Here is a 14,861-nt window from a genome sequence, read left to right as displayed (position 1 = left end):
CTCAGATGGATTTAACCTATTTTAGTGCTTTTCACCAGCAAGAGCTGCCTATTTCCTTTCACAATTCCAAATCTTCTTTAAAAAGCCAATAAAAATCCTGGCCCTCATTAGAGAAAGGGGACACAGATCCCTTTTTGGGGGTTTTTGGGTAGTATAAGGTTTTCCTTACACTACATAAAGGTAGGGGAGGGAGTGGCTGCCCAGTCCCAGCTGAGTCTGGTTCCTGCAATCCCTGTTCCAGGTTTTTGTGGGGAATCCTGCATCACTCAGAAGCCCTGGACTTTTCCCTGCTCTGTGTCACTGCTGATCATTTCTCCCTCCCTGACAGCTCTTTATCTCTGTGCATTTGTGTTTTTAAGTCATGGCTTGAAATCCCTTAGTGCCAAATGGACCTGGGAGCCAAACTGGAACGAGGAGCAAGTAAAGTGGCACTGGGGGGGTTGGCAGCTGCTCCCAGAGCGTGGCACTGCTGTGTCACCTCCCTGCCTGTGCTGTGCCCCCTCACTGGGTGGTAAATCACTTATTGGGAAGGGGAAGATTCCCCAGGCAGGGCTGTGGTTTCTCTCGTGCCACCTGGGCAGCTGTGTGAGGGAAGTCCTTGTCACCCTCAAAAAGAATGAGCTGGAACCGAGTGAGGTAAACAAACCCTAAAAATACTGATGGGTGAGGGGGAAGGGTGGGGGCACAGTGCCTCAGTTAGAATAGCTGAGAGGAGGCTTCCTCCTCACGGCTTCTTTTGGGAGGAAAAAAATACCCCAAATTCTTGTTCTGGGGGTGGAGGTGTCACATCTCAGGGGAGAACTTCTTGTACAGCCAACTGTCCTTGAGGGCAGAGCTGCCCTGCCTGGGGCCACCTCCCCCGGGGGCTCCATCCATCCCTGGGCCACTGTAAGAGGGACCTGGGGAAACTGAGGCAGCTGAGACGTCACCCTGCCCTTTGTGTCACACCAGCAGCTTCATGGCCTCAAAGCAAGCGAATCAAAGAGCCTGACCAGGCCTTTTTGTGGATTAGAAGGTAGCAGGATCAGCTCAGAGCTGACTTCAGGCACTAAGCAGAGAGCAAAAACATGCAGTAGAGTTAATAGGAAAAATAACCAGAGCAGCAGCATCCTGCTGCATTCAGTGACAGCAGCACCATCCACTGCTAGACCCCCTCAGAGCCCTGGAGTGGGGGTCGTGTCCCCAGCCCCTCCTGCTCCTTCCCCAGGCACCAAAACCAGGCAGAACATCCCTGGCTCTGTGCTCATCCCACGTGTGGGAGCCCTCACGGCCTCTTGCTGAAATGAACACAATTTCACACAGTTCAGATTCACCCGGATTTTCAAGCCCGGCTGCGGCAGCCACCGACCTGCCCGAAATGAAAGTTGTTTTTTCACTTTCACTGAGACCCCGGTTCTGCAGAGGTGAGTATTGATATTAAACCAGCAGAGAGTCAAGTGTTGATATTCAACCACCACCTGCCCCAGCTTGTCGTAGGAACCTTATTCAGGTCTGAACAGATAGGAAACCTTCCAGCTCCACGTGCAGGGCAGCTGCAGAGCCAGCCCAGGCGTTTGTCACCACTGAGCCCCTGCAGCTCCTCGTGTGCAGGAACTGAAACTTCCTTTTGTTGCTTTGTTTTTAATTCAATTGTCTAAAAAAAAAAAGAAAATAACAAGCAGAGAGCTACTTTCCTTTGTGTGCTGCTGAGTGCTGGCACAGAAATTATTGTGAAGTGATCAGGGGCTTTTTGGGAAATTTCTGTGACTGAAGGACAACACTGATATCCAGAATCACCCTGAAGGAGAGGAAAAGGCCAAGTAATTTCCAGTGAAATAGTCAAAAAGGCCTTCCAGGATTTGGAGTCTGTGCGTGTTGCTCTGTACCAAAATCAGAACTTTTCTCACCAGTTCCAGTTCCTGGATCCTGCAGGTTTTACCCAGGGCTTTGTCTTCTCAAGTCCCACCTGCACGTGGAGCTCCGTGAGCACACACACAGCCCTGGCTTCCCTCTGGGGCAATCACAGCAGAACCCACTGGGGCCAAACCCATCTGCTGGGGAGAGAAACGCACGTTTTCAGAGCAGAGTTGACTGATTCCCTGGGAGATAACATGTTTATTCTAAGTTTTGGCCACACCAAGCAGAGAGAAAGAGTTTCAACCCCCGTGCCAGGGCGGGGAGTGGGAGAGGAGAAAAACAAAGCCCTTTGTGGATGACTAAGCCAGGCTCAGCTCCTGGGCTGCGTTGCACGAGCCCCTTGGAGGAGTTTCACACCCTTGCAGGTTCTGGTTCTGCCTCGCCAGGGGGGTCACAGGTAGGGACAAGGCTCCTGCTCAAACGTCACCCCCCAGGTGTGAACAGAGGGGAGCACGGCAGGGCTGGGCCCTCACAGGGGTGGCTTCCACCGGGCTTTGGAGGGTTGCAGCAGGCCTGGAAAGGCACCAGATCCGTACCAGACTCATCCAGCCGTGCTGCCAGCAGCTCCTGGCAGGCCCCCACGCCCCTCCCCACACGTGCCAGAGCTGCCTGTGCAGCCCAAACAGCCCCAGGCGTGAGGCTGCGTGGAACTGCAGAGAACAACAGACAGAAAAGGTCTCCCCAGCACCACAAACCAGCCCTGAAAAGCTGCCAGAGCCTCCTGCCTCCCCTGGGCATCCTGCTCCAGGCACCACCCAGGCTCTTGGACCTGCACCCACCACAGAGAAGGGCATCACGGAATCACGGAATGGTTTGGGCTGGAGGGACCTCAGGGTTGCTTTTCCCTGAGATTCTCCTCGGGGTTGCTGTTCCCTCAGGTATGAAGGGTTTTTGAGCTTTTCTTGCTCAAAAGGTCCAGCACCAGAGCCAGAGCAGACAAACTGAGTCCCCAGTCCGTGTTCCCAGGGTTGTTCATTCTTTCATCATCTCTCAGTTCTGTCCCAGCTCTGCAGGGCGTCCCCAGCAGAGCAGGACACGCGGGGGACTGGGCGGGTCAGAGGGTCCCGGACCCTTTGTACCATTCCCTGACCCAAACACCATCCACAAGGAACTTTTTATTTACAAAATCTTACCAATATTCACTACCTATGCTAACATGTCATTTCTACTCTAAACCAATCCTTAAAATCCAACTCAGCAGAAAATGGGGGACGAGAACCAGAACAAGGAGCACAGGGACCACTCCCCAATTCCTCCATCTTGTCTCTTCAAACCCATACACTAAAAATCCTAAATTCTACATTTACACTCTGTGATAAACTAACTACTGCTTATTTTGAATTCTCCCAGCTTGTGATTCTCCACACACTGTGGGCATTCACTGCCATGGCAGGGATCAGAGGCAGTGCCCTCCTGGGCTCTGTGTGAGGCTGCCTGAGCCCCTGGGACAGACCCCAGACCCCCTGTCCGGGCTCAGACCCTCCAGGGTGGCCACAGGGATGTCCTGGACTGTGACAGGGGAGCAGCCCCAGAGCTGTGCCCCAGGTCCTGTCCCAGCTGCCCCAGGGCACGGAGGTGATGCTCCAGTGAGGCACCAGCTCTGCACAGAAGCTGCTCCTCCCAGGGGACTGTGGAAGATGTTCCACCCCCACCAAGGACCTGCTCCTGAGCTCCAGCAGGGAAATGAGCCCCTTTATAATCACCAGTGCAGAAAGAGCCTACTAGGTTGGGTTTTTATCTTTTTTGTCTGTGTTAGAGTTGGGATTAATGCACAGGAGTCGCAGTTTCGTGTTTGGACTCAGAGTTTATTAATTCTTATTTATATTACAGTCTCATGAGTTGTGAGTTCTAGCTAACAAGGTAGCAAATGGAGTAGTTCTAATTTTTCCAAGCTCTTTTAAGTGCTAATTACCTAATAACGAGATGACACCTATATTATTTATACTTTTAACCCAATAACTGACTACCTAAGGTCCACAATGCAGACCTTTTTCACTCAATTAGAAGAAACCACCCAAAACTGTGAAGAAGGTGGTGAAGAAGAAGGACTTAGACAATGCCTCAAATCCTCCATATTGCCTCATATATATTACTATACACTAAAGCTTTAAATTTTAAGTATTTCACCTTGTGAGATCACATAATACTATTTAAACTACACATCCAAAACCCAGTGCTATTACTTAGTTTTGAAAGTTTGTTCTACGGCCTCAGGTCAAATACAGTGCTTGCTTGAGGGTCAGTGCCTTTTAGCACAGAAAGCCTGAATTTTCCAGTTTTTAGGGTTCCAACATTCCCTCCCAGGACATTTCCTCCTGCAGCCATGGAGGAGGTCACGGCACACGGCCTGAAACACACCCTGAGACAGAGCTCCAGTGGCCAAAATGGAAATATTCTTCTCTTCCCTGACATCTGAAACTGAAAAAAAAAAAAAAATAGAGAGATTATAGGAAAAGCCCAGAACAGAAAGAACCTCCCAAAGCACTGGTGGCCTCCCCAGGGTTTCAGTGACAACCTCAGGAATGACAGGACAGCCCAGACAGCTCTGAGTGACCCACGGCACATCCAGCACAAGGCTGTGGTCACCATCCCCCTTTGGCTGCAGCCACCCCGGCCCTGGGAGCCAGCAGAGACAGAAAGGTGGGACAGGGGACAGCAGGGACATTCCCTCAGAGCCACTCTCCTCTCCTCTTGCCCTGGGTCATGAGTTCCCTGCTCCTGGGAGAGGGCTCCCAGCCAAACCTCTCAACTCCCCACGGGCCACCAGGACCGAGCTCAGAGCTCTCCTTGAGAGCTGCTGACACCGTGTGGGAGCGGCTGGGAAGGGATCCACACACACCTCCTGCCCTCCAAGCCAGGACTCCTGGAAAAACTCGGGAAAACTTTCCCCAAAGTAAAGGTGTGGGTTCAGATTGCAGCAGTGATTCCACATGCAACCCCTCTGTCGGCAGTCGGGCTAAAAGGTGGAGTTGTTCTACTTAGGTTTCATTTAAATCTATTGGAAGTGATTTGAAATGGCTTTGATTCACTTTTCCCTCTGGATCAGCCCATGCCTCTTCCACGTGACTTCAATAATCCAATTCTCAGTGCTAAACCCCATCCTGTTTCTCACATCTTCCCATAAAATGACATCTCCCACAGATCACCTTCCGCTGGCTCCATACCCAAATTTCCTAGACAACTCTGAAAAACATAAATGGCCTTTTCCAGCCACCTCCTACCACGTGGAACCCTGTGGGAAACTTCAGTGCAGCTGCTCTGGAAAAATCCCAGCCTGGAAAATGGGATTTGTCAGGCAGCAGAAGATGCTTTTTTCCAGCAAGCTTTACAAACACACCCTCCTCTTCCCCACGAGGCCTCGCTGTGCTGTTCAGCCTCTCACCACACAGCAACGGGTGGCTTCAGCTTCTGAATTTGTAGATGAACCGAGGAAAACTCTGTCGTTTCAGCAATCGGTGACTCAAAGGCTTCTCACCATCGTGCAGGTGACAATGAACGTTTGCAGAGGTGTGAATTTTGCAGCGAGGTGAAGCTACAGCTGGCAGAGGCTGGTACAGAAACCCTGACAGTAAATGATCCCTCTGCAGAGAGGTTCTGTCACCCTAAAACCCCACCGTGAAAACAAATTGTTCTGGAGTAATTCCTGTGTCAAAGATAAAGATCTGAAGCTATTTGAGAGCATCCGAAGGGGGCTGGGAGGATGGTGAAGGATCTGGAGGGGAAGGGTATGGGGGAACAGCTGAGGGTAGTGAGCTCTTCAGCATCCTCCTGGTGGGCAGCTCAGATCTCTGCTCTGGTGAGCAGGGACAGGACCCGAGGGAACAGCTGGAGCTGTGTCTGGGAGGGTTAGGTTGGATATCAGGGAAAGATTTTTACCCCTGAGGGTGCTCAGGCACTGAACACTCCCCAGGGAATGGTCACAGCCCCAAGGCTCACAGAGCTCCAGCAGGGTTTGGACAACGCTCTCAGCACAGGGTGGGATTGTTGGGGTGGAGAGCTGGAGTGGGTGATCCTCGTGGGTCCCTTCCAGCTCAGGATATTCCCTGATTCTGTCTTTGTCAGCAAAGATGCACACGAAAATCCACAGCTTTTAGTGCAGAAATACCGATTTCAGGCTCGTTTTCCAGGGCTGCCCAGACCCCTCAGTGGCTCTCCCAGCACCTCTGTGCTCCTCCCAAATGTGTGAGGAACAACTGAACTCCCCCCATTTCCCCCCCAAACCCCCTCCCTGCAAACTGAAACCTCCCCAGCTCCACACACACCTCTCCACTCACGTTTTGCCTTTCCCCTCCTTGTTTGCATAGCAGGAAAAAGAAGAGTCCTCTTTTGTGGCTTCTGCAGAAGACAAACGAACAAAAACAACTGCTCGCCCCACCTATGGCACGGGCCTTTATCTGCGGGGGCCAGCGCCCACCCCCTCAGGGCTCATGGAAATCAACACTCGGTGACAGCAAATCTATTTTCAGGGAAAGGTTCCCACAACCCCTTACAAAACACTTCAGTGGTTTTTTTCCCGAAATGCTGCCCATGTGTCTCCCCTGCACGGCACAGCAAGGGCACGGCACGGGCACCAGATAGGGAACCCTCACCTGTCCCCTCCTGCCTCCACCTGTGCCCCCAGGCTCACCTGTCCCCACCTGTCCCCATTGCTCCCTCTTGTCCCCATCTGCCTCCACTTGTTTTCCCCGCTCTCTCCTGTCCCCACCTGCCTTCACCTGTCCCCATTACTCCCTCCTGTCCCCAACTGTCCCCACGTGCCCTCGCCTGTCCCTGCCTGTCCCTACCTAACCCCACCTGCTCCCCCCGGACTCACCTGTCCCCACCTGTCCCCATTGCTCTCTCTTGTCCCCACCTGCCCTCACTTGTCCCCACCACTCTCTCCTGTCCCCAGCTGTCTCCACGTGTCCTCTCCTGTCCCCACCCGCTCCCCCCGTGCTCACCTGTCCTCACCTGCCCCCTCCCCTGTGCACGCGCAGTCACGTGTCCCCGCAGTGTCCCCGCAGTGTCCCCGCGCGCGCCCTCGCTCCGCCCCCCCCTCCCCGCACCTGCAGCGCCCCCTGGCGGCCCCGAGCCCAGCGCGGCTCCCGCCGCCGCTGGGGGGACCCGGAGACCGCCGGATCCACCGGGAGAACCGGGGCCACCGGAGACCCCCCGAGCCACCGGGAGAACTGGGGCCACCGGAGACCCCCCGAGCCACCGGGAGAACTGGGGCCACCGGAGACCCCCCGAGCCACCGGGAGAACCGGGGCCGCCGGAGACCCCCGAGCCACCACGGCCTTCGGGGGAACCGGAGCCACCGGAGACCCCCTGAGCCACCGGGGGAACCGGGGCCACCGGAGACCCCCCGAGCCACCGGGAGAACTGGGGCCACCGGAGACCCCCCGAGCCACCGGGAGAACCGGGGCCGCCGGAGACCCCCGAGCCACCACAGCCCCCGGGTGAACCGGAGCCACCAGAGACCCCTCGAGCCACCACAGCCACTGCATCCACCGGGAGAACTGGGGCCACCAGAGACCCTCCGAGCCACCGGGAGAACCGGGGCCACTGGAGACCCCCGAGCCACCACAGCCACCAGGGGAACCGGGGCCGCCGGAGACCCCCTGAGCCACCGGGGGAACCGGAGCCACCGGAGACCCCCTGAGCCACCACAGCCACCGGAGACCCCCGAGCCACCGGGAGAACCGGGGCCACCGGAGACCCCCGAGCCACCACAGCCACTGCATCCACCGGGGGAACCGGAGCCACCGGGAGACCCCCCGAGCCACCGGGAGAACCAAAGCCACCAGAGACCCCCAAGCCACCACGGCCCCCAGGAGAACCGGAGCCACCGGAGACCCCTGAGCCACCACGGCCACTGCATCCACCGGGAGAACTGGGGCCACCAGGAGACCCCCCGAGCCACCGGGAGAACCGAAGCCACCAGAGACCTCCAAGCCACCACGGCCCCCAGGAGAACCGGAGCCACCGGAGACCCCTGAGCCACCACAGCCATGGGGAGAACCGAAGCCACTGGAGACCCCCGAGCCACCGGGGGAACTGGAGCCATTGGAGACCCCCTGAGCCACCACGGCCACCGGGAGAACCAGACCCACCGGAGACCCCCCCGAGCCACCGCATCCCCCAGCAGAACCATCCCTGGCACAGGTGCCCAGAGCAGCTGCCCCTGGATCCCTGGAAGCGCCCAAGGCCAGGCTGGACGGGCATTGGAGCACCCTGGGATAGTGAGAGGCGTCCCTGCCCATGGGAGGGGGATTGGATGAGTGTTAAGGTTCCTCACAACCCAAACAATTCCATGAGTCTATGATTTTATGTCACTGTCACTGTGGGGCAGTACTGTCAGGGACTGCAGAGGATGCAGGAGCGGCAGGTGCCACCAGGATCAAGCCCCGATTAACCTTGTGTGTTTTTTCTTCCCTGTATCATCTCCCAGGAGAGTTTGTGAATCTCAGAGCTGTGTGCTGTGTCACTCTGGGGTGAGGGGAGCAGTTGGTGCCCTTCAGGATTTTTGTTAAAGGTCTAAAAGCTCAGTTTGGTGCTCAGATGTGCTCCTGCCTCCCAAGCAGATGCTGTTCCCACTTCCCTTCTCCACCACTGCTGCAGGGAGCAGGTGTTGCCCAGGAAATCCACAAAAAATATCCCTGGCTGCAATTGGCAGCTTCTCCTTCCAGCACAGCCTCACAGCAGTTAAATTCCAGTGCTCCTGTCAGTGACCACCGAGCACAATTCCCATTCCCCCAAACCCTGAACAACACAGAGGCAAAGCCCAGCTGGAAACCAGGCAGGAGAGCCACACTTTTCATTGCTCTGGTACCTCCTGAGGGTCTCAGGGCCCTTTGGAGATGGGAACCAAGCTCCCAGTGTGTGCCACAGAGGGAAAGGAGCCCAAGGTGATGCTCGGAGCAGAGCCTGGAGCTGGGCAGCTCCTTCCAATGTCAGGAGCTTGTTCCCGGTCCCGTTTTGCTGGCACAGCCCGTGGCACTGGAATTCGCAGGGCTGGAGGAAGCAGCACTGCAGCACTGGGGTGTGGAACGAGCCGATAAATAGAGCATGACCCGCCTGCGGAGCACGGGAAGGGCACTGCAGCGCTCGGCTCCTGGAGAAGGTCTGGGAGCTGATCCCTTCCTCGTGCCGTGGGTGATCCCCGGGGAGAGGCAGAGAGCACAAAGTGCTAGCCCACAAACACGCAGGAAAACAACAAAACCAGGGCAAACCGTCTTGTTCCTGTACATTTATTTTTGGTTTGTTCTGTTTTCCCACGGCAGATTTTTTGTCATGAGGAAAGCCCTGCAAATTCCTAATGGTGAAATAAAAATGACAGAGGGTGGCGTGTCACTCCTGGCGCTGGGTCAGGCTCATCCCTGTGCTCAGGATCCAGCCCCAGCAGTATTCCTTTCACCCGAGAGCTCCTCGGAGGAGGATGCCGGTGTTACCTGGCAGAAAGGGGATGCTGCTGAGGCAGAGATCCCCAAAATCCTCTGCAGTAGCAGCACTGGCCTCAGCTTTCCCAACCCAGCTGCCTCCGTGGTTTGCCTGGAGCTGAAAATCTCCCTGTGCCCTGAGCTGGTGAAGCTGTAACCCCCAGGGATGTCTGAGAGCGACAGCCACAGCAGCCGTGGAAGTGCGAGCGAGCGTCTCGCCGCTTTTCTCGCTTCAGCTCAGCTCGGCTGCCTCCCGGGAGGATCCTCACAGCTCCATTAGCGTCCATTAGCACCTTCCTCTCCTCTGCCTGGCAGCGAGCGTGGTCCTGTCAAAGTTGTCGTGGTGGTCCCGGGGGCTGGAGCTCACCGAGAGCGGGCAGCGCATCCCGGACCTGCCCCGGCCCCTGCAGGAAGGAACCGCGGGGGCCGCCGCTCCTTCCTTTTCCTGCAGGCTCGGACAATAGCAGGGCAAGGAAAGAGACGAAGCAATGGGTTCCCCAAAGCAAAGTTGTAATAAAAGGTTTTAATAAAGAGGCATCTCTTCTTTTGTCCCACAGAGGGGTTTCAGGGGTTTCTCTGCTGTGAGCTGTCCTTGCTCTCGGGTTATTTATTAGGGGTTATTATTATGGATAAAGCGGGCAAGGATGGTGAGATAGGTGAGGATCACTCGGTGCTGGGGGGCTGCCAAGGGGCTGTGAGTGGGACAGGGAGGTGCTGAGGGGTGCAGCTCCTGTGCAGCTCTGCAGGGACAGGCACATGCACGATTCCATCTTACAATGGCTCAGCCCCACTGAAATCTGCAGCAGCCTTTGAGGGACTGAGGATCAGGCTGCTGTCCCAGCAGCTGTTCCTGGATTTTCCCATGCCAAGGCTTTACCATCCCAGTCAGAGAGCCCTCTGCATCCCTGAGCAAAGAGCAAAGGCTGGAAAGGAAGGATTCAGGACCATGTGGGACAGGAAGGGATGGACTCACACGGGAGAGCTTTGGCCAGGACAAAGCTGCCTCTTCCCTGGAAAGTGGCCTGGCCTGGAGGCCGGGGGGGAAGGATCCAGGTGCCCTTCCCATCCTGCAGCCCTGGCAGCAGCCAGGCCAGGGCGCTGCGGGCTGGGCTGAGGGCGGGGAAGGCGGGAGCCTTTGGCCCCGCTGTGCCCGCACTGCGGCTGGGAACAGCCTCCATAAATACCGAAATGCTTTCAGCGTGACAAGTGTCAGCAGCTGTGAGTCAGCCCTTGGCACTGCCTGCAGCCACCAACCACGCTCCCATTGTCCGGGGTCCCCTGGAATGTGAGCCCACCCCGCAGCTCCCCCGGGTGAAGCAGCCCCTCGTGGTTCCCTGGAGATGCCCAGGCTGCAGGGATCCCAGGGAAGGTGCCACTTCCCAAGAAACACCCGAGAGCTTTGTGCACAGCCAGTGTGGGATTCAGAGTGGAAAACAGATCCTGAGAGTTCATCCCAAGCTCTTCTCCCAGGAAAAATCTGGGAACAGCTGCTGGGACAGCAGCCTGATCCTCAGTCCCTCAAAGGCTGCTACAGATTTCAGTGGGGCTGAGCCACTGTAAGATGGGAACATGCATGTGCCTGTCCCTGCAGAGAGGGAGCTGCGCCCCTCAGCGCTTCCCTGTCCCACTCACAGCCCCTTGGCAGCCCTCCAGCACTGAATGATCCTCACCATCCTTGCCCACTTTATCCCAGTAAACCCAGAATAATCAGCCTATTCTTCTCCAGCCCTTTGTTGCTGCGCCCATCCGGAGGCCCTCAGTGCACCTTGGCTCTACCTTTCCCCTTCCTGCCGTCCCTGCTCATTCCTCCTCACCCCTGCTATTAGCAGTAAGAGCTGTAATTAACATTCTGGCTGTGCCCAGAATCCTCTCCCTTCCCTCCTCGCAGGGTTTACGGTTTTTCCGTTGAACAAATATGGGAGCAATTCCCCTGAATTGCCAATCCCTATCAGTGCTGGCGTGGGGCACCGCAGCTCGAGCAAACAGAGCTGATTGTGGAGGGGAAAAGTGAGTGTGGAAAGCAATTGTTCTCCTTGAGTTCACCTTGATAACAGAGACGCCAGCTCCAAGACAAAAGCTGTTTCACGGTTCCGTGCCCTGGGGTTGCAGGACTCTCACTCCTGAAAAAGGAAAAACTGGTGGTGTTAGTTAAAAACACAGTTCAGAGGTGGGCAGGAGAATCCAGGCAGCATGAGAAGAGCTGGGCTTCGTTTCCTTTTCTTCTTCTACCACCTCTGAAACCTCCAGCAACTCTCCTACCCTGGAGAAGAGAACTTTACCAGGATTATTTGTTTGGAAGCTGTCAGCAGCTCTAGTTCAGAGGTTAATGTCTCTCCCATCGCCGTGCTGTCAGTGTGTGCAGAAATGCTTCTGCTGAGAGGTCACTGGAGCACAAACAAGGACAGGTGTGATGGCTCTATCTCACCCCATCCCCACCTGCACACCTGGGCAAGGGCCCAGCTGCCAGCAGGATTTAGGGCCAGCACACCAGGTTTCTTTTGAGCAGGAACAGCAGGAACAGCCCAAGCTTGCACTGATGGGAAACAAACCCCTGAGGATCTCACTCTGCAGAGGAGAAGCCTCTGCATCTGTGGGTACACACAAACACAAACACCTCCAGGATTTCTCCTCCTGGATTTCCCCTCCTGGATTTCTCCACCAAGACAGCCCCTCCTTGCTGAGGAGCTCTGGAGGCTTCTCCCAGCTCACAGCTCCCCCGGGACCATCAAGTTTGAACCAGCTTATGGATTTAATGATGAAACTGTTCCTGGCTTACTGGGAAGGGTGAGTCCTGCTGCCCAGCAGCTCAGCCTGGGAGTGACCAGGACAATCTCCTCCGAAAATCCCTGGGATTTAGTGCTGATAGTTACTAGAATGGCTCCAAGAGCGGGGTTTTATTCAGGCAGCATCTCCACAGCCCCGTGTCACTGATCACGTACAGGAGTGTGGCAGTTCTCACTGACCCCTGCCTAACGTGCTCTTTGGAGGGGTCTGAGGTGTTCTGGCTCTGGCGGGCTGGAATTAGAGTCTGGAGACCAGAGGAAAGAGAAACAGCTCCCAGAGGCTCAGCCACAGCAGCAGGAGTGCCACTGCTCCCCTGGAAATTCAGCATTACACTTCCCACCTGGATGGCCCCAGGGCCTGTGCCTTCACACCACGCTGTCCTTGTGGAGCTGCTGAGGGGCCTGGAAAGGCACTGGGAAGATCCTCAGTTTGCAGAACCCCCTCAAACAACCCAGCTGAGGGTCCCCGGAGCTCTGCTGGCAGAGGTGGCTCCAGGGGGACTGTGGTGACTCTCTCAAGGGGATGGTGTCACTTGGCACAGTCTGTGGTGGGCAGCCAGGAGGGATCGTGATTCATTCACTGCCTGACATCAGTGTGGAATGGCTCATGGCTGGGTCTGGGGTGGATCCTGGAAGCATCTTTCTAAGGAAGGCTTTGGACAATGATATCCCAGGTTCTGATGACAGATAATTTCATGTGGCACAACCTGTGTTGCCTTGTCCTGCCTTCCCACAGCAAAGGCAGGTACTCCCCATGTGAGGTTTCCTCACCGGAAATGATCAATCAAAAGGAAAAGGGATTCCTGCTAAGGAAAGAGGAGCTCAGTCTCTAACTCTGTGAGGTTCTGAGAGCAAAATGCCCCTGCAGATGCAGGCTGTGGAGAGCTGCCCAGTGTTCCTTTGCTTACTTTAAACCTCTGGGAAACACCCCAGAGAAATCCAAGGTGTTCATCCTGGGGGACAATCCCTCAGGGCAGATATGTGCCAGGCATCTGCATCCTTGGTGCAGGGAGCCTCGAGGTGCCAGATTTCCAAGATTTCCTCTTGGGCTTGTCTGTAGCTCTTTGGCACACGGTCAGCTACCAGTGTCACACAGCACTGGCCAAGAAAGGGGTTTTCTCCGTGCCCCACCTTCACAGCCAGGTAATTCCTCGTGGGAGGCAGCAGGAACCCCCTGTTCTGCCCCCTCAGCCCTGCCCGTGCAGGGGCAGCAGCAGGGCCCCATCCTGTGTCCTTGACGTCAGTGGTTTTCCCCTGGCAGCGCCCGGCGTGTGCGGGCACAGACCTGGAGCTGTGCTCAGCCCTGCCCACGCCCCTGGCACGTTTCAGCCAGCCCCGCTGCTCTTCCATTCCCTCCTGCACAGACCCCGCCAGCCCCACCGAGCTTTCCCTGTCCTTTCCCTGGCTCCCCACCGGCTCTGACGGTCACCGATGCTTCCAAGCGTGATGTGACTTCCCCGGAGCCTTTCGCTTTCAAAAACCGTAACTGTGAGGTCTAGAAAACAAAAGGTCCTTTCTCACTGAGAGGAGGCTGATTAACACCCCCTCAGGGGAACCGAAGGGCCTCGTCACCCTTCTGAGTAAATATGTTTTGTTATTCCATGAAAAGGGTGACTCACCTGGCGAGGTCCCCGCACGTGGCTGTTACAGGAGCCCCGCGGTGCCGGGGTCCAGGGGAGGTGGGAGAGGCTGTCCCTGCCCCAGCACAGCCCCTCCTCGGATCCCCAAATGCCGAGGAGCTCAAACCCCCCCAGTGCTGAATGCTCCGGGGTCCGAGCTGGGCTGGACACGGCTCCCAGCAGCTCCCACACCAGGGGAAGGGGCTGGCTTGGCTGGGGGAATCTCTGGGGGTGTTTGGACACGGCAACAGGACCCAGTTACAGACCCTTGGGGGTGTTCGGGGTCTTCTCTCCTGCCCTGTGCCTCTGGTGGGATACAAGGCAGGTCAGGAACCCCTCAGAGGGTTCCTTGGGGGCTGCCCAGACCTGCTCTGCTCGTACCAGCTGTGCCATCAATCCCCGGAATGCCGCAGCCCTCTGTGGCCTTTTCAGCCAGGTATTGCAGCACTTAACATGTTTTCTTCACTTTCGAAAGCCCCAGAGGAAGGAGGAGCGCTGGAGGAGTGAGGACAGGAGGAGGAAGGAGGAAGACAGAAGCAGTCTGCTTTCTGTACAGATTTACAGCTCTGTCAACTTCCCATGACAGTTCTGAAGTGCTGGATTTGGTGTCACTTTGCTTCACCCGTGTCAGACTTCTGGAAGGTTTTCCAGAGCCCATAGCAGGAGAGAGTTGGTGTCAGTGGCAACTCAGGACACGGGGCAGAGCAGCTGCTTGGGCCAACTCACGCCTTTTATTTGTTCTTTTTTTAGCTGTCAGGTTAATACTTTGTCCTTTATGAGCACATCCTGGGTAGGGCCAGGCCTGGAGAAATCTGCTCTGCACAGACAGGTCGGGTTTAGCCAAGGAAAGAAGAGGAAGAGGAGGAACCTTCAGAGGGGTCACAGAGAATTCTGCCACGGCTGCTGCAGAGAGGGGTTCCTGCAGCAAAGAAGGACCTGGAGGAGAATCCCTTGTTCCAGCATGGCCCCAACATTTCAGATCCAAAGCCTCCCACCTTGCCCACTGCCATCCTGCAGCCCCTGGAGCTCCGTGGATCACCTCCCCTCACACAGGAACCAAACCCTCAGTTCTGAGCAGAGGTGACAAAGAGAGGGATGTTTCATCCTTTTCTCCTCGTTTGCACAGGTGCATTCCAGGGAAGCAC

This window comes from Prinia subflava, chromosome 8, assembly GCF_021018805.1.
Source record: "Prinia subflava isolate CZ2003 ecotype Zambia chromosome 8, Cam_Psub_1.2, whole genome shotgun sequence".
Lineage (NCBI taxonomy): Eukaryota > Metazoa > Chordata > Aves > Passeriformes > Cisticolidae > Prinia > Prinia subflava.
Note: the sequence above shows the minus strand (reverse complement) of the source record.